This window comes from Balaenoptera acutorostrata, chromosome 2, assembly GCF_949987535.1.
Source record: "Balaenoptera acutorostrata chromosome 2, mBalAcu1.1, whole genome shotgun sequence".
NCBI classification, from domain to species: domain Eukaryota; kingdom Metazoa; phylum Chordata; class Mammalia; order Artiodactyla; family Balaenopteridae; genus Balaenoptera; species Balaenoptera acutorostrata.
Window position 1 is genome coordinate 100,020,549 of NC_080065.1, and position 23,045 is coordinate 100,043,593.

The following is a 23,045-nucleotide window of genomic DNA, read 5'->3' on the forward strand; positions in this document are numbered from 1 at the left end:
CCACTGGTTTGTTCTCTATATCTCAAGTCTTTTTCTTTTTTGTCAAATTCACTAGCTTGTTTTCTTTTTTAGATTCCACATATAAATGATATCACATAGTATTTGTCTTTCTCTTTCTGACTTACTTCAATTAGCATAATACCCTGAGTCCATCCATGTTGTTGCAAATGGCAAAATTTGATTCTTTTTTATGACTTGAGTAGTATTCCATTGTATATTTATGCCATGTCTTCTTTATCCATTCATCTGTTGATAGACACTTAGGTTGCTTCAGTATCTTGGCAATTGTAAATAATGCTATGAACATTAGGGTGCATGTATCTTTTCATATCAGTCTTCTTGTTTTTTGGATAAATACCCAGGAGTGGAATGTGGTTTTGTTTGTTTTTTGTTTTTGTTTTTGCTTTTTTTTAGTTTTTTGAGGAATATCCATACCGTTTTTCACAGTGGCTGCACCAATTTACATCCCAACCAACAGTGTACAAGGATTCCTTTTCTTCACATCCACACCAACATGTGTTATTTATAGACTTTTTGATGATAGCCATTCTGACAGGTGTGAGATGATATCTCATTGTGGTTTTAATTTGCATTTCTCTGATGATTCATGATGTTGAGCATCTTTTCATGTGCTTGTTGGCCATCTACATGTCCTCTTTGAAAAAATGTCTCTTCATGTCTTCTGCCCATTTTTTAATGGGGTTGCTTGATTTTTGGGTTTTGAGCTATATGAGCTGTTTATATATTTTGGATATTAACCCCTTATCAGTTCTATTATTTGTAGACATTTTCTCCCATTCAGTATGTTGTCTTTATTTTTTGTAGATGGTTTCTGTTGGTGTGCAAAAGCTTTTAAGTTTAATTAGGTCCCATTTGTTTATTTTTGCTTTTGTTTCTTTTGCCTTGGGAGACAGATCCAAAAAAAAAAAATTCTGTTTTTGAGCATTCCACCTATGTTTTCTTCTGGGAGTTAAACCATAGGGTTTTCAATTTGGGCAGCCTCCTGGTAGTGTTTCTGTTTTTTCCAGCTTCCTTTTCTATAATCCTACCACAGAAGAACTGCATCTAACTTCATAAGCAGAATAATCTATAGAAATAGGTTTCCCGCAACCAAAAAAAAGATTGGGGGGAGGATCAGATTCTCTCAGTAAATATAATCTAGGAAAAAATTAAATAGTCTATGGTGATATGTTGGAAGTGCCTCGAATTACCATATCTTGTCTGGATTTAGATTTCATATATTACAACCCATTTTTCTCTATAGGGTAGTAGTACATTTGCACTTGGAAGACAAAAAGCATGTTAAGTCAATCTTTAAAGAGTGAATTTGAGTTTGTGAGAGATTGGTTTGAAAGAAGCTAAACATTATCATGAATGAGAGTTCTAGAGTTTGGCTGGTTGAGAATTAAAAATTGGCATGAATTTCTAGCAAGGAAAGTCATTAATTTAATTGCAAAGATTATGGGCTCATCCCTATGTCTAATAACAAAGGATCTGATATCTCCTATGAAGAGAGAATTTAGCAGTACTCCAGTACCCCTAACTCCTTCACAGCCGTTAAGAACATGGAAAACCTGTTTCTGGCTATAAATCTCATGTCACCAGAAAATCCAGAGAGAAGACATTACCAGTTGATAACTCAAAAATCCACAAGTATGTAGATAAGAAAACATATATCCTATAAAATACATTGTTACCTCCAGTTAATGCCACAGTATAATAAACTAATAAAGCATCCTCACCTCTTTCATTTATTAGGACAACATTCCACTGAATATTTACACTTTTCAAGGCAGACATTTATTCTGGAGTTGAAACAGCATGAAGCAATGTTAGAAGGTGATTTTGTATCATGTCTGAGAAACTCTTAACTACTGTCTTTCATAGTGGTAAAATTCCTATATCCATGTAAAATTAAGTAAATTAGAATATTTGAGTATTGGCTTATTTTATTTCTGGAAAAATATAGGTAGATTAATTGTCTAAATTCCACTGGGTGTATAATAGATATTGGGCGAGTTGCTTAATCTCTCTGTCTCACTTTTCTCATCTATAAGTAATACTAATAACTATGCTTTACAGTTGTTGAAAGAATTAAAATGCTTACTCTAGCCCTTTCTGTGATGATGAAATTGCTCTATAATTTAGCTACTCGCTACATGTAGCTATTGAGCACTTAAAATGTGGCTAATCTATCTGTGTAACTGAATTTATAATTTAAATTAAGTTAATTTAAGTTATATTTAAATAGTCACATATAGCTAGTGGCTACCTTACCTGACTGCACAGGTTTAGAACAATCCTTGGCATGTGATAAATAATCAGTAAGTAGTATTTTCAGCTTCTGCTCAGGACAAAATGTGCCACACAAATGTTTCTTAGCACTGCAAGTACATATGACTACTTTTTAAAGAGTTGAACAGAACGTATCTAGGAAAGTTGTTCATAACCTTTTTCTATTTTGTTGTGTGCATGTTTGATCGTTTAGTGAATTTATTACCTTATCCACTAAAGAAAAAAATCTAGAAAATTTTCTAGGTTTTGGCTCAACACTTTAATTGAAAATGAAAAAGGAAGACAAAATAAGACCATATTAAAACTTAGATATAGCTAATAAACTGGTCAAAATGAAAAAACTCAGTGTTAGCAGACTTGTGAAGAAATAGGCACCCGATGCAATCCTGATGCGTTAGGATTTTCTTTTCCATTTGCCTGGAATGCTCTTCCCACAGCTATCTGCATGTCTTGATTCATAACTCCCTTCAGGTCTCTGCTTTGATGTCACTTTAAAAGAGGTCCTCCTTGACCATCTGTATCCTAACCATCCTGTATAAAATTGCACCTTCCCATCCATCACTCTCTCTACCTCTGCCTATCATTCTCTTTACCTCTTAACTGTTTATTTTCTTTATAATATGCATCATTTTTTAATATTTATTTTCCTGTTTATTGTCTGCTTCCCTTCACTAGTATGAAAATTCCCTGAAAGTAGGAAGTTTGTTCCAAGTATTTATTCAAGTGAAAAATGGGAAATCATCCAAATGTTATCAGACTCTCATATTAACACAATGAATTCAGTGCTATAAAACCAAACTAAGGTGTTAAAGGTTATTAAAATGGTTTAAAGGTTTCAGTGAATCATTATCTACTGCCCCTACACGTGTACACGGATATGCTTACCTTGTCTATGCCTCTTCCCTTTTACTATGTACTTTTTATTGACTTTAGGAAAAATTACAAAAATATACATTCATTATAAAAAGTCAAGCAATACCATAAATAATACAAAAAATAGATTCTGTCATTCTTTTGTCTATGAAAAATCAAATGTTATTGTTGAGGATTTTTGCATCTATATTAATTAGGGCTATTGGCCTGTAATTTTCTTGAAGTATCCTCGTTTGGTTTTGGTTCAAGAGGGCATTTGTAGGAATAGAGTCCCTGAAGGAGGTACGATTAGAATAAAGGCTCTAGGGTGGGAGCATACTTGGTGTATTCAAGGGACAACAAGATGGCCAGTGTGCCTAGACCAGAGTGATACAGGGCAGTAGTGAGAAAGGATGTAAGAAAGGTAACAGGAACCAGTTTATGCAAGATTTTTAAGCCACAGGAAAGATTTCGGCTTTTACTTCACGTTAACTGGGAAGCCATTGCAGTCAACTGAATTAAACAGGACGCTATTTCAACTCAGTGCTAAAAGAAGTTGAAATGGTAATTCTTAAATAGGGTTAAGTTTCTGAGGTTAAACTATTTAGAACATATATATAAAATCTAATACAGTGTACAGATGCATCTGTCTTTAAGAAAATCAATGACACCAAATGCCTGAATCACATCAGTGTAAACCTTAACCCTAATTCCCCTAGTCCATAACTGATTTAAGAACACTTAGTTAATCTGCAGGGCTTCTAACAATTTTAATACCTGACTACAACTGTCAGGAAATTTTGATAATTTAATCTAGAATATCACTAAGGTAAGAGTGGTCAACTCTTAAAGAATAAAAAAGTAAAAAAAAAAAAATTGAATTTATATATTTCTCTTAGACATTGCAAAATTTTAAATTGTGTCCCACAAAAAGAAATATATATTATATACACAGATAAAGAATCCCTGGGATTCATTGTGTATAACTGAGACGTTAGTTTCATAGAACAACTCATGTCTGTGTATTCTATTTTTAATTTAATTTAATTTCACTCTATACCTATTGTGCCCTCCGGCCTTAATATTTTTTTCCCTTCTGAGAGTGATACCTTGCTGGGTCACTGAAGACCTCCTGACCTCCCTGTGATTTCTGCTTTAAATTCAGCTCTAAGAACATGCAGGGATATGTTTATAATTAAATGCAAATGACTGATATCAAGTATTGTGTAATATTTCCCAGTACACTATCCAGGAAAAGAGTGGAGGTTTGCCTGGCAAAAGGTCAGACAGAGATTCTAGGCAAGGCTAATTGGTAAGCACCGCATTGGCCAGGAAGTCTTTGCAGGAGAGGTCAGAGGTCATACCCTGTAGGCAGGAACAGCAGGTGCCCCAGGCCAGCTGAAGTGGAGCTTCTGCTTACAAAGACTTTGTCACTGGCTCTGCTTTTTCAGGAGGTACAAGGTCAGCTAACCTCACTTCTGAGGTAATACATAGAATACGAGGTGGTACTAGCAACCAGGGAAAGAAGAACTCCTAGGAAAATAAGAGCCAACTTCCCCTACCTAGAAACATACCCTGTAGTTACACAGCTGCACAGACTCCAGTGTCCCTGGTTCCAATTTTTCAGGCAGTTCCCAGGATTTAGGGCAAATTCCAGAGTCAGAATATTTATTTTTAATCTTTAAGTAAACCTCATATTCACTCATTTACTAGTACGTTCTCCTATGACCAATTACATTTCCCCATGTGCCAACTATAATAAACTGCACAAAAGCGTATAGAGCATTTTTGTTTGTTTGAAGAAAGTTGGTAATAAAAATGTGCAGGGGAGCTGCTTAAACATAGCAATATGGATCTCTACCAAAACAGAAAAAAGAAAGCTAGTAAAGACCAACTGAGGGTTTGTAAGTTTGAGCACAGGGAATTGCTTCCTAAAACTCCTATGGAATCCACTTTTGATAGTTAGCTATGTGACTTCACGTAAGTTATTCCACCTCTCTGAGCCTTAATTTGCTCATCTGAAAACAAAACAAAAACTAAACAAACAACAGGTATCTGGATATGGCTATACAAGTTACTTTCCTGCTTCATTTTTCTAAGGTTTTGTTACTGAACTTGATTTTATATAATGGTAGCATTTCTGAGGTTCTCTTTTTCCCTTTCTGATTAATCCAGCTGGGTAAAATCCATGTAGTAAAATGTCTCTGAGCATGAAGAAGCCCACCCTGCTTACTTTATGACTGACTAATAATTCTATGTCTGATGTAATCCATAGGTTTTGAGATTTATTAGATCATGTTGCTCATCTGTGGAGGCTGTCGAACCGTGAGATAAGTTTCCCAGATTCATCTGTAAAACAGTATGATGTCAGGAGCACAGTGAGATGATTTTAAAAGAACTGAGAAAGTCATAGGGAGGACAAAATGACTAGTTTTTTTCCTATCTAAGTGTTGACATGTAAAGTCAACTTTATTACATGAATAAATTTAATACTTGATAATTTTCTGTTTCAGTACAGAGTAAGTTTTTTATTATTATTATTTTTAAACATTTTTATTAGAGTATAATCACCTTACAATGTTGTGTTAGCCTCTGCTGTACAACAAAGCAAATCGGCTATATGTATACATATATCCCCTTATCCCCTCCCTCCTGTGCCTCCCTCCCACCCTCCTATCCCACCCCTCTAGGTGGTCACAAAGCACTGAGCTGATCTCCCTGTGCTATGCAGCTGCTTCCCACTAACTATCTATTTTACATTGGGTAGTGTATACATGTCAATGCTACTCTTTCACATCATCCCACCTTACCCTTCCCACTCCCCTGTCCTGAATTCCATTCTCTACCTTCTACATCTTTATTCCTGTCCTGGCCCCAGGTTCTCAGAACCTTTTTTTTTTTTTTTTAAGACTCGATATGTATGTGTTAGCGTACGGTATTTGTTTTTCTCTTTCTGACTTACTTCACTCTGTATGACTTCACTCTTACTTCACTCTGTATTCACTCACTACAAATAACTCAATTTCATTTCTCTTTATGGCCAAGTAATATTCCATTGCATATGCATGCCATATCTTCTTTATCCATTCATCTGTCGATGGACACAGGTTGGTTCCATGTCCTGGCTATTGTAAATAGTGCTGCGATGAACATTGTGGTACATGACTCTTTTTGAATTATGGTTTTCTCAGGGTATATGCCCAGTAGTGGGATTGCTGGGTCATATGGTAGTTCTATTTTTAGTTTTTTAAGGAACCTCCATACTGTTCTCCATAGTGGCTGTATCAATTTACATTCCCACCAGCAGTGCAACAGGGTTCCCTTTTCTCCATGTCCTCTCCAGCATTTACTGTTTGTAGATTTTTTGATGATGGCCATTCTGACCAGTGTGAGGTGATACCTCATTGTAGTTTTGCTTTGCATTTCTCTAATGATTAGTGATGTCGAGCATCCTTTCATGTGTTTGTTGGCAATCTGTATATCTTCTTTGGAGAAATGTCTGTTTAGGTCTTCTGCCCATTTTTGGATTGAGTTGTTTGTTTATTTGATATTGAGCTGCATGAGCTGCTTGTATATTTTGAAGATTAATCCTTCGTCAGTTGCTTCATTTGCAAATATTTTCTTCCATACTGAGGGTTGTCTTTTCGTCTTGTTTATGATTTCCTTTGCTGTGCAAAAGCTTTTAAGTTTCATTAGGTCCAATTTGTTTATTTTTGTTTTTATTTCCCTTTCTCTAGGAGGTGGGTCAAAAACGATCTTGCTGTGATTTATGTCATAGAGTGCTCTGCCTATGTTTTCATCTAAGAGTTTGATAGTGTCTGGCCTTACATTTAGGTCTTTAATCCGTTTTGAGTTTATTTTTGTGTATGGTGTTAGGAAGTGTTCTAATTTCATTCTTTTACATGCAGCTGTCCAGTTTTCCCAACACCACTTATTGAAGAGGCTGTCTTTTCTCCATTGTATATTCTTCCCTCCTTTATCAAAAGTAAGGTGACCATACGTGTGTGGGTTTATCTCTGGGCTTTCTATCTTGTTCCGTAGATCTATATTTCTGTTTTTGTGCCACTACCGTACTGTCTTGATTACTGTAGCTTTGTAGTATAGTCTGTAGTCAGGGAGCCTGGTTCCTCCAGCTCCGTTTTTCTTTCTCAAGATTGCTTTGGCTATTCGGGGTCTTTTGTGTTTCCATACAAAGTGTGAAATTTTTTGCTCTAGTTCTGTGAAAAATGCCAGTGGTAGTTTGATAGGGATTGCATTGAATCTGTAGATTGCTTTGGGTAGTATAGTGATTTTCACAATGTTGATTCTTCCAATCCAGGAACATGGTATGTCTCTCCATCTTTTTGTATCATCTTTAATTTCTTTCATCAGTGTCTTATAGTTTTCTGCATACAGGTCTTTTGTCTCCTTAGGTAGAGTTATTCCTAGGTATTTTATTCTTTTTCTTGCAATGGTAAATGGGAGTGTTTCCTTAATTATTCTTTCAGGTTTTTCATCATTAGTGTATAGGAATGCAAGAGATTTCTGTGCATTAATTTTGTATCTTGCTACTTTACCAAATTCATTGATTAGCTCTAGCAGTTTTCTGGTAGCATCATCAGGATGCTCTATGTATAGTATCACGTGCAAACAGTGACAGCTTTAATACTTCTTTTCCGATTTGGATTCCTTTTATTTCTTTTTCTTCTCTGATTGCTGTGGCTAGAACTTCCAAAACTGTGTTGAATAATAGTGGCAAGAGTGGGCATCCTTGTCTTGTTCCTGATTTTAGGGGAAATGGTTTCAGTTTTTCACCATTGAGAATGATGTTGGCTGTGGGTTTTTCATATATGACCTTTATTATGTTGAGGTAAGTTTCCCCTATGTCTACTTTCTGAAGAGTTTTTATCATAAATGGGTGTTGAATTTTGTCTAAAGCTTTTTCTGAATCTATTGAGATTATTGTATGGTTTTTATCCTTCAGTTTGTTAAATACGGTGTATCACATTGATTGATTTGCATATACTGAAGAATCCTTGCATTCCTGGGATAAACCCCACTTGGTCATGGGGTGTGATCCTTTTAATGTGCTGTTGGATTCTGTTTGCTAGTATTTTGTTGAGGATTTTTGCATCTATGTTCATCAGTGATATTGGCCTGTAGTTTTCTTTTTTTGTGACATCTTTGGTTTTGGTATCAGGGTGATGGTGGCCTCATAGAATGAGTTTGGGAGTGTTCCTCCCTCTGTTATATTTTGGAAGAGTTTGTGAAGGATAGGTGTTATCTCTTCTCTAAATGTTTGATAGAATTCGCCTGTGAAGCCATCTGGTCCTGGGCTTTTGTTTGTTGGAAGATTTTTATTCACAGTTTCCGTTTCATTGCTTGTGATTGGTCTGTTTATATTTTCTATTTCTTCCTGGTTCAGTCTTGGAAGGTTGTGCTTTTCTAAGAATTTGTCCATTTCTTCCAGGCTGTTCATTTTTTTGGCATAGAGTTGCTTGTAGTAATCTCTCATGATTCTTTGTATTTCTGCAGTGTCTGTTGTTACTTCTCCTTTTTCATTTCTAATTCTGTAGATTTGAGTCTTCTCCATTTTTTTCTTGATGAGTCTGGCTAAAGGTTTATCATTTTTATTTATCTTCTCAAGAGCCAGCTTTTAGTTTTATTGATCTTTGCTATTGTTTGCTTTGTTTCTATTTCATTTATTTCTTCTCTGATCTTTATGATTTCTTTCCTTCTACTAACTTTTGGTTTTCTTTGTTCTTCTTTCTCTAGTTCCTTTAGGTGTAAGGTTAGATTGTTTATTTGAGGTTTTTCTTGTGTCTTGAGGTAGAATTGTATTGCTATAACTTGCTTCTTAGAACTGCTTTTGCTGCATCCCATAGGTTTTGGATCATTGTGTTTTCATTGTCATTTGTCTCTAGGTATTTTTTGATTTCCGCTTTGATTTCTTCAGTGATTTCTTGGTTATTTAGTAGTGTATTGTTTAGCCTCCATGTGTTTGTGTTTTTACGTTTTTTTCCCTGTAAGTGATTTCTAATCTCACAGCCTGTGGTCGGAAAAGAGGCTTGATATGATTTCAGTTTTCTTAAATTTACCCAGGCTTGATTTATGACCCAAGATGTGATCTATCTTGATGAATGTTCCCTGTGCACTTGAGAAGAAAGTGTCATCTGCTGTTTTCAGATGGAATGTCCTATAAATATCAATTAACTCTATCTGGTCTATTGTGTCATTTAAGGCTTCTGTGTCCTTATTAATTTTCTGTCTGGATGATCTCTCCATTGGTGTAAGTGAGGTGTTAAATTTCCCTACGATTATTGTTTTACTGTTGATTTCCTCTTTTATAGCTGTTAGTATTTGCCTTATGTATTGAGGTGCCTCTAAGTTGGGTGAATATATATTTATAATTGTTATATCTTCTTCTTGGATTGATCCCTTGATCATTATGTGTGTCCTTCCTTGTCTCTTGTAACATTCTTTATTTTAAAGTCTATTTTATCTGATATTAGTATTGCTACTCCTGCTTTCTTTTGATTTCCATTTGCATGGAATATCTTTTTCCATCCCCTCACTTTCGGTCTGTATGTGTCCCTAGGTCTGAAGTGGGTCTCTTTTAGACAGCATATATACGGGTCTTGTTTTTGAATCCATTCAACGAGCCTGTGTCTTTTGGTTAGAGCATTTAATCCATTTATGTTTAAGGTAATTATATGTATTTTCCCATTACCGTTTTCTTAATTGTTTTGGGTTTGTTATTGTAGGTCTTTTCCTTCTCTTGTGTTTCCTGCCTAGATAAGTTCCTTTAGCATTTGTTGTAAAGCTGGTTTAGTGGTGCTGAATTTTCTTAACTTTTGCTTGTCTGTAAATGGTTTAATTTCTCCATCGAATCTGAATGAGATCCTTGCTGGGTAGAGGTATCTTGGTTGTAGGTTTTTCCCTTTCATCACTTTAAATATGTCCTGCCACTCCCTTCTGGCTTGCAGAGTTTCTGCTGAAAGATAAGCTGTTAACCTTATGGGGATTCCCTTGTATGTAATTTGCTGTTTTTCCCTTGCTTCTTTTAATATTTTTTCTTTTATTTAATTTTTGGTAGTTTGTTTAATATGTGTCTTGGCATGTTTCTCCTTGAATTTATCCTGTATGGGTCTCTCTGCGGTTCCTGGACTTGATTGACTGTTTCCTTTCCCATACCCCTATAATTCGAATGTTGGTGCATTTAATGTTGTCCCAGAGGTCTCTGAGACTGTCCTCAATTCTTTTTTGTTTATTCTGCTCTGTGATAGTTATTTCCACTATTTTATCTTCCAGGTCACTTATCCATTCTTCTGCCTCAATTATTCTGCTATTGATTCCTTCTAGAGAATTTTTAACTTCATTTAGTATGTTGCTCATCATTGTTTGTTTCCTCTTTAGTTCTTCTAGGTCCTTGTTAAATGTTTCTTGTATTTTGTCCATTCTATTTCTGAGATTTTGGCTCAGCTTTACTATCATTACTCTGAATTCTTTTTCAGGTAGACTGCCTATTTCCTCTTCATTTGTTTGGTGTGGTGGGTTTTTACCTTGCCCCTTCATCTGCTGCGTATTCCTCTGTTTTCTCATTTTGTTTAAGTTACTCTGTTTGGTGTCTCCTTTTCACAGGCTGCAGGTTCGTAGTTCCCATTATTCTTGGTGTCTGCCACCTGTAGGTGAGGTTGGTTCAATAGCTTGTGTAGGTTTCCTGGTGGAGGGGACTGATGCCGGTGTTCTGGTGGGTGGGCTATATCTTGTCCTTCTGCTGGGCAGGGCCGCATCCGGTGGTGGGTTTTGGAGTGTCTCTGAACTTAGTGTGACTGTAGGCAGCCTCTCTGCTTATGGGTGGGGTTCTGTTCCTGTCTTGCTAGTTGTTTGGCATGGGGCATCCAGCACTGGAGCTTGCTGGCTGTTGGGTGGAGCTGGGTCGTAGTGTTGAGATGAAGATCTCTGGGAGAGCTCTTGTTGATTGATATTGTGTTGGGCTGGGAGGTTTCTTGTTGTCCAATGTCCTGGACTCAGCCTTCCCACCTCGAAGGCTCAGGCCTGACACTTAACTGGTGCACCAAAACCCTGTCAGCCACACGGCTCAGAGGAAAAGGAAGAGAGAAAACAACACCACCACCAACAACAAAAACAACCAAAAAACCAAAAAAACTAACAGACTGAACCCTAGGACAAATGGTAAAAGCATACCTATACAGACAAAGTCACACAAAGAAGCATATGCATACACATTCACAAAAGGAGAAAAAGGAAAAATAAATATATATATATGTATATAAAAACGAAGAAAAAGGAAGAGAGCAACCAAACCAGTAAACAAATCAATCAGTGATAATAAGCAGTAAATACTATATAAGATAAACATAAAACCAGAAACAAATTAGACACAGAAGGCAAACCCTAAGTCTACATTTGCTCCCCAAATCCACTGCCTCAATTTTGGGGAGAGTCGTTCTCTATTCAGGTATTCTTCAGATGCAGCGTTTATCAAGTTGATTGTGGGCATTTAATCTGCTGCTCCGGAGGCTGCATGGAGAAACTTCTCTTTCTCCTCTTTGTTCACAGAGCTCTTGTGTTTCAGCTTAGGTTTTGGCCCTGCCTCTGCGTGTAGGTCACCCTCAGGCATCTGTTCCCCGCCCAGACAGGAGGGGGTTAAAGCAGCGGCTTATTAGGGGGCTCTTGCTCACTCAGGCTGGGGAGAGTGAGGGATACGGTAGTCAAATTGGAATGTGGGGTGAGCCTGAGGCAGCAGAGGCCGGCGTGACATTGCAACAGCCTTAGGCGCACCGTGTGTTCTCTTGGGGAACTTGTCCCTTGATCTTGGGACCCTGGCAGTGGTGTGGTGCACAGGCTCCTGGGGGGGTGTGGATAGTGACCTGCGCTTGCACACAGGATTCTTGGTGGCAGCGGCAGCAGCCATAGTGTTTCATGCTCATCTCTGGGGTCCGAGCTGATAGCTGTCGCTCATGCCCTTCTCTGGAGGTCACTTAGGCAGTGCTCTGCCTTCTGTGGGAACACTGGGAAGGAATCCCCTCTCCAGCTTTGGGTGTCTTACTTCCTTCACTGGTCATTTACTTTGTGTGCCTGTCTACCAGCTACCATAGCTTCTGGACCTTACTTCCTTGCTCCCAACCCAGAAAATAAATCACAGAGGGATTGTGTGGGTTAGATCCTTTAGACTCTTTCAGTGGTCTAAAATGGGTTAGATTGAAGAGAAAGACTGGATGTTAGGCGAATATTCCATAGCTCCTTCAGGTGGTGAATATGGTAAGGAGTAAGGAGGTTCTGAACTAGGATAGTACAGGAATGACTCTTAAACAGTAGTGCTGTGATAAACATTACTCAAAAGGCACTTCTCAGTTATGCTTCTGATCACTTTGCATTTAATTAAGAGTAGAAACTGAATAGAATGAAATTGCTTATGAAGTTAGTAGTAACTTATGGGGAAATCGAGATAACCCATAACAATGGACAGTTGGGTCCAAATTGTCCTGAATGTGTCTTTAGCTGGGTTTGGGATGTTATGTCATGCTATTACTACTAGCTGTTCACCACAATCATGCCAAGGACACACAGACTTTGGAGAATCTTTTCAATTTTTACTTCATTTTCCTTGAAGATGATCTGATTTTCTCTTCACAGTGGAAAGTCACAGGTACATGGTCACAGCAGGCATCTGGGCACAGTATTTAGAATGAAAACTATATTTATCTTCTATAATGAATGTTAGATTGATAGTCTGTGTCTTAGCTCCCCGGCCTCAGTTCAAATGGGATTTACTTAATAAGGAATTCATTGTAGAGGTAATTTATTGTAGAGAAGTGTATTACAGAATTTGAGGTAGAGATACTAGGGATTTCTTCTAAGTCACCAAAGACTCAGGGGACTTTCAGAATGCTCCATGCCGACATGAAAATCATCTCATACAAATGCAGATAGTGACAAGATAAGACAGGACTTACCTTTGTGTTAAAATAATTACTGTTTGAAAGGATAACCTCTTCTTGTCTACAGAAAGCTGAAATGCTCTTATGATTGAATGAATTTTGCTTCATAGTCTAAGGTTTTGATGTCCCCAAACCCATCCATTGACTTCACATTGTGGGTTCTGCCCAGATTTATAGTATAACACTCCAGCATTTTGGACCTACTCTAAATTTCAAAGGGAAGTAGGAGATTATTGGATCAAATTATTCAGATATTGCTTGACAATTCATTTTATTTTGTGTAGGTATAGACTAGTATATTTGCACAGAGAACTTATTTTTAAATCACTAATTTCTCCGGAAGAGGAAAAACCTTGCATTTGATTACAAATGCCATTCAGAGAAATGTCTGGAAGGCAGATATTAACTTGATTTTAATTTGTTTCCATTCCTTTATTACCATTTCTTCCTTTTTTTCATCCAGACACATCCACAAAGTTGGAAACATGCCAATTTTTCTAGACAATTTTATAACAATCCAAATTGAAACTGTCTGTTTTCCAGAGAAAACTCTGTGGCAACAATCTCATACATTTTCATTCAATTTATCCTTTGAATGTCCGGAAGAAAACTGACTGAGCAATCACAGCAGTGATATTTCAGTGGCTAAACTTGTTATTTTGGAAACAAGATTATGAATTAAACAGAATCAAACACGTTGACCTCCATATCCCTGCCCCGGAGTCCTTGTGAACATCTCCAGACTGTCCTCTGTGTTCTCTGACTGGCAGGAGAATGGTGTCTCCTGACTAGACAACTGAGTCCCAGGGCCTCCCCTCACACTAACAGGTTTTGCTAATCAAATTAATGTATGGTTCATCACCCCAAAGGAAAATTTTCATCTAGAAGTAATTATTAAACTATGCTAAAAATGGGTTGTAAATTCTATAATACTATAGTATTAAATAAAATAATAACGAAGCACCATAGAAGGCAGAGAGATCTTTGAAGGGCCCAAAACACATGCGATATGGGGGATTCTTTGAGTTAAAGAACAGCAATAAGAAAGAGGGGAAAGACAAATTGGGGACTTACAGCCAAAGAGGATGTAACAGTCATTTCCTTTTCAGGAAATCTTCAGCACTGCCTTGGAGACCATTTCCAGTTTTGATTCTTATTGGTATCTTGCCATATTAGCTTGACAACTGGCCTTGACTGTTTAGGGTGTATATGAATGTGTATAATGACAAAGAAAAAAGAAAGAAAGCTTCTATTATATCTGTCTATGTTACATCTATATATTCTATATATGGAGCTTGTATTATATGTCAAACTACTGAGTGATCTTATGTATGTTATCTCATTTAATTTTATCTATAACTCCATTATCAAACAAAGAACCAAAGGACGCCTATTTGGAGACTCTAAAAAGTACTGTGAGAAGAAATGCAATGTGATTTTTTGGGGACAGTAGCAGGCATGGTTATTGCAAGTCTTAAAAACTCGTGGTGGTCATTTAGGAGGAGAAAAATAGACACATAAATTAGTCCCTGCCTCCTAGATTAAGTGTCTCTAGGACGGGGGAGGAGCATGACAAACTTTCTGTAGCCTGGAAAATTTAGCATTTGGTTTTATGAATTATTTTTTCCTGATCCTGTTGTCCCATGGGTGCTCCACTGTCCATATAACTGATCACACTTTTCATTTTTTAAAATTTATCTCAACCAGAAGACTAATCCAAACTTCAAGAACAAAACCCAGAATATAAGTATTATTTGTTGACATAGTGATTTTAAATGTCTTCCAGTGTTTCTTCCTCAGTTGACTCTTCTTAATCCTCTCTCCAACCTCTTCACCCCTCTTGAACTGCCCTCTGCACACAGTGAGTTCTTATTTCTGATAAAAGGCTAAGTGTTATATTCAAAGAGATGTGGAAATTGGCTACAGGCCATGTTCTTTCTCATTGCCTTCATTTATAACAGGAGTAACTGATAGCGTTTTGCTTCTCTTCCTGTGAAACGTTTGTTTTAAGCATGCCTTTAAAAGGAGTTGGTGGTGCATGCTATTTAGGTCTCAAATGAAGGGTTGATTGGTTAACAGCTAGACTGGCTTTAACCAACTTTTCCCCTCTTCTACTCTGCAGTATTCTTCTCTGGCAATCCACAGAACCAACTGTCACAGCCATTCCTGATCTCCATTCTTTGCTTAAACATTTAATGGTAAAAGGCAGACCTCAGATTATTCATGTGATTCATTATTAAAATGATGTAGTATATATGTTAGTTAAAGGTTTTTTTTTTTTTCATGTGTGGTACATGATTTTAAAAAGACAATATCCCTGACAATACCTCAAGACATAATTGTGGGCAAAAATATACTACTGCTAAGCCCAGGACTGGAAATTTTGAACAGTTGGGTTTGTTTGTACCGAATGTTCCATGTTGTGTCTTTGAATCAAACAAAATCTCCAGAAGTTATTAAGAGCTTCACCTGTTCTTAATGCTGGGGACAGTGGGGAGTTGAAAGGACTTGCAGCTCTAATGTCTTTGCCAGGTTTGAAAAAGCAATTTAATAGTGCCCGAGCCCCTTTATGAATGTGAAGTTCCCCACTGCTTTTGAAGAGCAGCCTATTGCCCCCGAACCTTTGAACAGTCACCAAAGAAGACATTGCACGAGGGGCATGCATGTTAATGGCAGCAATTGCACACGATCCAAGATGAATGGTTCTTTCTCCTCTCCCCTCATCCCTTGTGATTAGAAAGAAATTTGTTAGGTATGTCTAGAAAACTAATTACATCATCATGAGGAATATCCCAGTGGGGAAATCTTTTCTTTTCAGATCAAAAGGATGGCCAGCGGCTACTGTGTTCAATCCAGTAATCTGCGGGAGATAGTGCCAGGGATGAGAAAGCAGCTCTGCTTCTCAGGAACATCTGCTCACAGAAAATGCTGGAAATTAACCATGAATTGGGAGGCAGCTGCAAAGCATGCAGCAAACAGGCATCAGGGAACAGCTCACCAAGTCAGAGGAGATAAAATGGGAAAGAAGCTTATGAAACATGGAAGTTCAGCACAGTAAGAGGAATCTTGATTTATTAGAAAATGGCATCGAGAGCCAGGAGTCCTGGGTTTATGTACCAGCTGTGATTCTTACAGACCATTTTTCCTCCTAGAGTCTCCTTTTCCTCATCCCTAAAATGGGGACTGGCACTGTTACCTCACCAGCTGGTTAGTGAAGATTAAATATGTTAAATATAAGGTACCAGATAAATCTTCGTTTTTATAGAGTGAGATCCAATCTCACTTTGATATTTCAGCTAGCAGCCCCTCATTTTTCTTAGACTTACACTGTGATAAGCCATTGAAGGCGTATTTTTCTTAGGATGGAGCCCTCTACATGGATGTACCCTAAGAACAGTGCTCTCCATCTGGCAGTGAAGTCTATGAGTTCTAAACATGCTATTAAAAAATCAATGGGTAAACGATGAAATCAAAGCGGAAATGAAGGCTATGAACAGTTAGCACTCAGTCACTTAATGTCAGTGACAATAAAGAGAGACATTAATGATCCAAAGAATATGTTGTAAAATAGTAGTACACAAGAAATCTTAAAATATACTCAGGGATTCAAATTAAATCCTAAAATAAAAATGTGTATGACCTGAAAACTTTGAGCCGTAGAACTTTCTATGACCTGGGAGAGACTATAGAGATCATCTAGTTCAACATCCACAATTTACAAAAGGAAAAATAAGGCGAGGTGGCCTAGAGACTTCAGTTACAAGGCACAGTAGAGAAGGCTGGTTGTAAATCAAAGATACCAGCTTCCCTTACACAAGGAGTGTGATTGCCAGAAAGTGAGTGCACAGCAAGAGATGTTTGTCCACTCTGTTAGCAAGATGGGGCCATTTGGCCAGATCTCACCAATGAAATGTGAGTGGAAATGATGTCAGTCATTGGAGAGACAAGAGGTTAAGAAGCAAGTGTGCCTATCTTCCTTCCCTTGTGTGCTGACTGGGTTTCAATGCCACAGATAGCTTTGGAAGCCATATTTGAAGATGGCGGTGCTATCTTTGGATTTCTGGATGACTGTGTGAAGCAAGCCTTTCACTCTCTCTACCCTGTCCATTCTTTTCCAATAACTGATCTTTCTGAGCTAGATAGGTATTTCTTCTGTGTTAAGGTAGAGTTTCTTTGTTAGAGTAATTAGCTTTACCTTAATGACATAGAACTAAGTCCCAGATTTTGTTTTCAATAACTTTTCTGTACAATGTGGGCTGCTGTTTTTTTCCCTCCTTATGCCTGAATAGAAAACATGCCATTGGCCCATGTGAACCACACCTTATTTCTAGACAAGCTTTTAGAGATAAGTACTTCAAGAAAAGATAAACACTTCAAGAAAGATATTAAGAAATGGAACAGCGTCAGGATAAAGAGTAAATTGCATGTGAGCTCCTAAGTAATTAGGTTAATAATTGAACCTCACTGTGTGCTCTTTCTTCTCCTATAAGAACCAAGGTTTAGGGGAAATTTTCACGAGTATTATGGTATGTATTTGCATTTCTTTGGCATGGTTGTTATTGCCATCTATTTGTATATCTACCCTAGACAGAATGAGAAGCAAGGCAGAGCTAAACAAAATTTTAGTAGAGCCTAATGGCTAAGCACATAAACTTAAGAGCTCTGGAACCAGATGGTCTGGGGCTAAATCCTGATGATAACACTAGCTCTGTGACCTTGGGAATATCACATATCTGTTCTATGGCCTCAGTTTCCTTATCTGTAAAATGAGACATTGACGGTCCATATTTTATAGAATTATTAGGAGGATGATATAAAGTAATATCTATAAATTACCCAACACAGAAACATACTCAATAGATACTCTTTTGTGGTGGAAGAGAATGTACTGTTGAATTAATGAGGTATGTAAAGTTATCCAATACTAAAACAAACAAACCAAAACCAAAACTAGAATTGTTAGAGAAGCTATATAAGGCTTTTATATATTTATTTTTAAATTGCTTTTCACATTAAAAAAAAATTTATTTATCTTTTTGGCTGTGTTGGGTCTTTGCTGCTGCGCACAGGCTTTCTCTAGTTGTAGTGAGTGGGAGTTACTCCTGTTGCGGCACATGGGCTTCTCATTGTGATGGCTTCTCTTGTTTTAGAGCACAGGCTCTAGGCACGCGGGCTTCAGTAGTTGCAGCACGAGGGCTCAGTATTTGTGGGACATGGGCCCTAGAACATTCAGGCTCTAGGGTGTGCAGGCTTCAGTAGTTGTGGCTCGCGGGCTCTAGAGGGCAGGCTCAGTAGTTGTGGCTCACGGGCTTAGTTGCTCCATGACATGTGGGATCTTCCCAGACCAGGGATCAGACCCATGTTCCCTGCATTGGCAGGAGGATTCTCTTTTTTTTTTTTTTCCTTTAGTTATCTATTTTATACATATTACTATATATATCTCAATCCCAGTCTCCCAATTCATCCCACTACCACCTCCCACCCCGCTTTCCATGCTTGGTGTCCATAAACTTGTTCTTTACATCTGTGTCTATTTCTGCCTTACAAACTGGTTCATCTGTACCATTTTTCCGGATTCCACATATATGCGTTAATATACGATATTTGTTTTTCTCTTTCTGGCTTTACTCTGTATGATTATCTCTAGGTCCATCCACGTCTCTACAAATGACCCAATTTCGTTCTTTTTTATGGCTGAGAAATATTCCATTGTATATATGTACCACAGCTTCTTTATCCATTCCTCTGTTGATGGGCATTTAGGTTGCTTCCATGACCTGGCTCTTCTAAATAGTGCTTCAATGAACATCTGGGTGCATGTGTCTTTTTGAATTGTGGTTTTCTCTGGGTATATGCCCAGTAGTGGGATTGCTGGGTCATGTGCTAATTCTATTTTTAGATTTTTAAGGAACCTCCATACTGTTCTCCATAGTGGCTGTATCAATTTACATTCCCACCAACAGTGCAAGAGGGTTCCCTTTTCTCCACACCCTCTCCAGCGTTTGTTGTTTGCAGATTTTCTGATGATGCCCATTCTAACTGGTGTGAGGTGATACCTCATGGTACTTTTGATTTGCATTTCTCTACTAATTGATGATATTGAGCAGCTTTTCATATGCCTCTTGGCCATGAGGCCATTTCTGCCTTCTTTGGAGAAATGTCTATTTAGGTCTTCTGCCCAATTTTGGATTGGGTTGTTTGTTTTTTTTACTATTGAGCTTCATGAGCTATTTATATATTTTGGAGATTAATCCTTTGTCCATTCATTTGCAAATATTTTCTCCAATTCTGAAGGTTGTCTTTTCGTCTTGTTTATAGTTTCTTTGCTGTGCAAAAGCTTTTAAGTTTCATTAGGTCCCATTTGTTTATTTTTGTTTTTATTTCCATTTCTCTAGGAGGTGGGTCAAAAAGACCTTGCTGTGATTTATATCAAAGAGTGTTCTTCCTATGTTTTCCTCTAAAGTTTTACAGTGTCCAGTCTTACATTAAGGTCCTTAATCCATTTTTAGTTTATTTTTGTGTATGGTGTTAGGGAGTGTTCTAATTTCATTCTTTTACTTGTGGCTGCCCAGTTTTCCCAGCACCACTTATTGAAGAGACTGTCTTTTCTCCATTGTATACCCTTGCCTCCTTTGTCATATATTAGTTGACCATAGGTGTGTGGGTTTATCTCTGGGCTTTCTATCCTGTTCCAGTGATCTCTATTTCTGTTTTTGTGCAGTACCATATTACTGTAGCTTTGTAGTATAGTCTGAAGTCAGGGAGTCTGATTCCTCCAGCTCCATTTTTTCCCCTCAAGATTGCTTTGGCTATTTGGGGTCTTTTGTGTCTCCATACAAATTTTAAGATTTTTTTTTGTCCTAGTTCTGTAAAAAATGCCATTGATAATTTGATAGGGATTGCATTGAATCTGTAGATGACTTTGGATAGTATAGTCATTTTCACAATGCTGATTCTTCCAATCCAAGAACATGGTATATCTCTACATCTGTATGTGTCATCTTTGATTTCTTTCATCATTGTCTTATAGTTTTCTGAGTACAGGTCTTTTACATCTTTAGGTAGGTTTATTCCTAGGTACTTTATTCTTTTTGTTGCAATGGTAAATGGGCGTGTTTCCTTAATTTTCTTTCAGATTTTTCATCATTAGTGTATAGGAATGCAAGAGATTTCTGTGTAGTAATTTTGTATCCTGTAATTTTACCAAGTTCATTGATTAGCTCTAGTAGTATTCTGGTGGCATCTTAAGGATTCTCTATGTATAATATCATGTCATCTGCAGGCAGTGAGAGTTTTACTTCTTTTCCAATTTGTATTCCTTTTATTTCTTTTTCTTCTCTGATTGCTGTGGCTAGGACTTCCAAAACTATGTTGAATAATAGTGGCGAGAGTGGACATCCTTGTTTTGTTCCTGATCTTAGAGGAAATGCTTTCAGTTTTTCACCATTGAGAATGATGTTTGCTGTGGGTTTGTTGTATATGGCCTTTATTATGTTGAGGTAGGTTCCCTCTATGCCCACTTTCTGGAGAGTTTTTATCATAAATGGGTGTTGAATTTTGTCAAAAGCTTTTTTTCTGCATCTATTGAGACGATCATATGGTTTTTCTTCTTCAGTTTGTGAATATGGTGTATCACATTGATTGATTTATGTATATTGAAGAATCCTTCCATCCCTGGGATAAATCCCACTTCATCATGGTGTATGATCCTTTTAATGTGTTGTTGGATTCTGTTTGCTAGTATTTTGTTGAGGATTTTTGCATCTATATTCATCAGTGATGTTGGTTTGTAATTTTCTTTCTTTGAAGTATCTTTGTCTGGTTTTGGTATCAGGCTGATGCTGGCTTCGTATAATGAGTTTGTGAGTGTTCCTTTTTCTGCAATTTTTTGGAAGAGTTCGAGAAGAATGGTTGTCAGCTCTTCTCTAAATGTTTGATAAAATTCACCTGTGAAGCCATCTGGTCCTGGGCTTTTGTTTGTTGGAAGATTTTTAATCACAGTTTCAATTTCATTACTTGTGATTGGTCTGTTCATATTTTCTATTTCTTCCTAGTTCAGTCTTGGAAGGTTATACCTATCCAACAGTTTGTCCATTAATTCCAGGTTATCCATTTTATTGGCATAGAGTTGCTTGTAGTAGTCTCTTAAGATGCTTTGTGTTCCTGAGGTGTCCATTGTAGCTTCTTTTTCATTTCTAATTTTATTGATTTGAGTACTCTCCCTCTTTGTCTTGATGAGTCTGGCTAAAGGTTTATCAATTTTGTTTATCCTCTCAAGAACCAGCTTTTAGTTTTATTGATCTTTGCTATTGTTGGCTTTGTTTCTGTTTCATTTGTTTCTGCTCTGATCTTTATGATTTTTTTCCTTCTACTAACTTTGGGTTTTGTTTGTTCTTCTTTCTCTAGTTCCTTAAGGTGTAAGTTTAGATTGTTTATTTGAGGTTTTTCTTGTTTCTTGAGGTAGGATTGTATTGCTATAACTTGCTTCTTAGAACTGCTTTTGCTGCATCCCATAGGTTTTGGATCATTGTGTTTTCATTGTCATTTGTCTCTAGGTATTTTTTGATTTCCTCTTTGATTTCTTCAGTGATCTCTTGGTTATTTAGTAGTGTATTGTTTAGCCTCCATGTGTTTATGTTTTTACGTTTTTTTCCCTGTAATTGATTTCTAATCTCACAGCCTGTGGTTGGAAAAGAGGCTTGATATGACTTCAATGTTCTTAAATTTACCCAGGCTTGACTTATGACCCAATATGTGATCTATCCTGAAGAATGTTCCATGTGCACTTGAGAAGAAAGTGTCATCTGCTGTTTTCATGTGGAATGTCCTATAAATATCAATTAACTCTATCTGGTCTATTGTGTCATTTAAGGTTTGTGTTTCCTTATTAATTTTCTGTCTGGATGATCTGTCCATTGGTGTAAGTGAGGTGTTAAATTCCCCCACTATTATTGTATTCCTGTTGATTTCCTCTTTTATAGCTGTTAGCATTTGCCTTATGTATTGAGGTGCCCCTAAGTTGGGTGCATATATATTTATAATTGATATATCTTCTTCTTGGATTGATCCCTTGATCATTATGTAGTGTCCTTCCTTGTCTCTTGTAACATTCTTTATTTTAAAGTCTATTTTATCTGATAAGAGTATTGCTACTCCAGGTTTCTTTTGATTTCCATTTACATGGAATATCTTTTTCCATTCCCTCACTTTCAGTCTGTTTGTGTCCCGTGGTCTGAAGTGGGTCTCTTGTAGACACATATGTATGGGTCTTGTTTTTGTATCCATGCAGCGAGCCTGTGTGTTTTGGTTGGAGCATTTAATCCATTTACATTCAAGGTTATTATTGATATGTATGTTCCTATGACCATTTTATTAATTGTTTTGGGTTTGTTTTTGTAGGTCCTTTTCTTCTCTTGTGTTTTCCACTTAGAGAAGTTCCTTTAGCATTTGTTGTAGAGCTGGTTTAATGGTGCTGAATTCTCTTAGCTTTTGCTTGTCTGTAAAGGGTTTAATATCTCCGTGGAATCTGAATGAGATCCTTGCTGGGTAATCTTGGTTGTAGGTTTTTCTCTTTCATCACTTTAAGTATATCCTGCCACTCCCTCTGGCCTGCAGAGTTTCTACTGAAGGGTCATCTGATAACCTTATGGGGATTCCTTTGTATGTTATGTTTTGCTTTTCCCTTGCTGCTTTTAATATATTTCCTTTGAATTTAATTTTTGTTAGTTTGATTAATATGTGTCTTGGCATGTTTCTCCTAGGGTTTATCCTATATGGGACTCCCTGTGCTTCCTGGACTTGGGTGATTATTTCCTTTCCCATGTTAGGGAAGTTTTCCACTATAATCTCTTCAAATATTTTCTCAGACCCTTTCTTTTTCTCTTCTTCTTTTGGGACCCCTATAATTTGAATGTTGGTGCTTTTCGTGTTGTCCCAGTGGTCTCTGAGATTGTC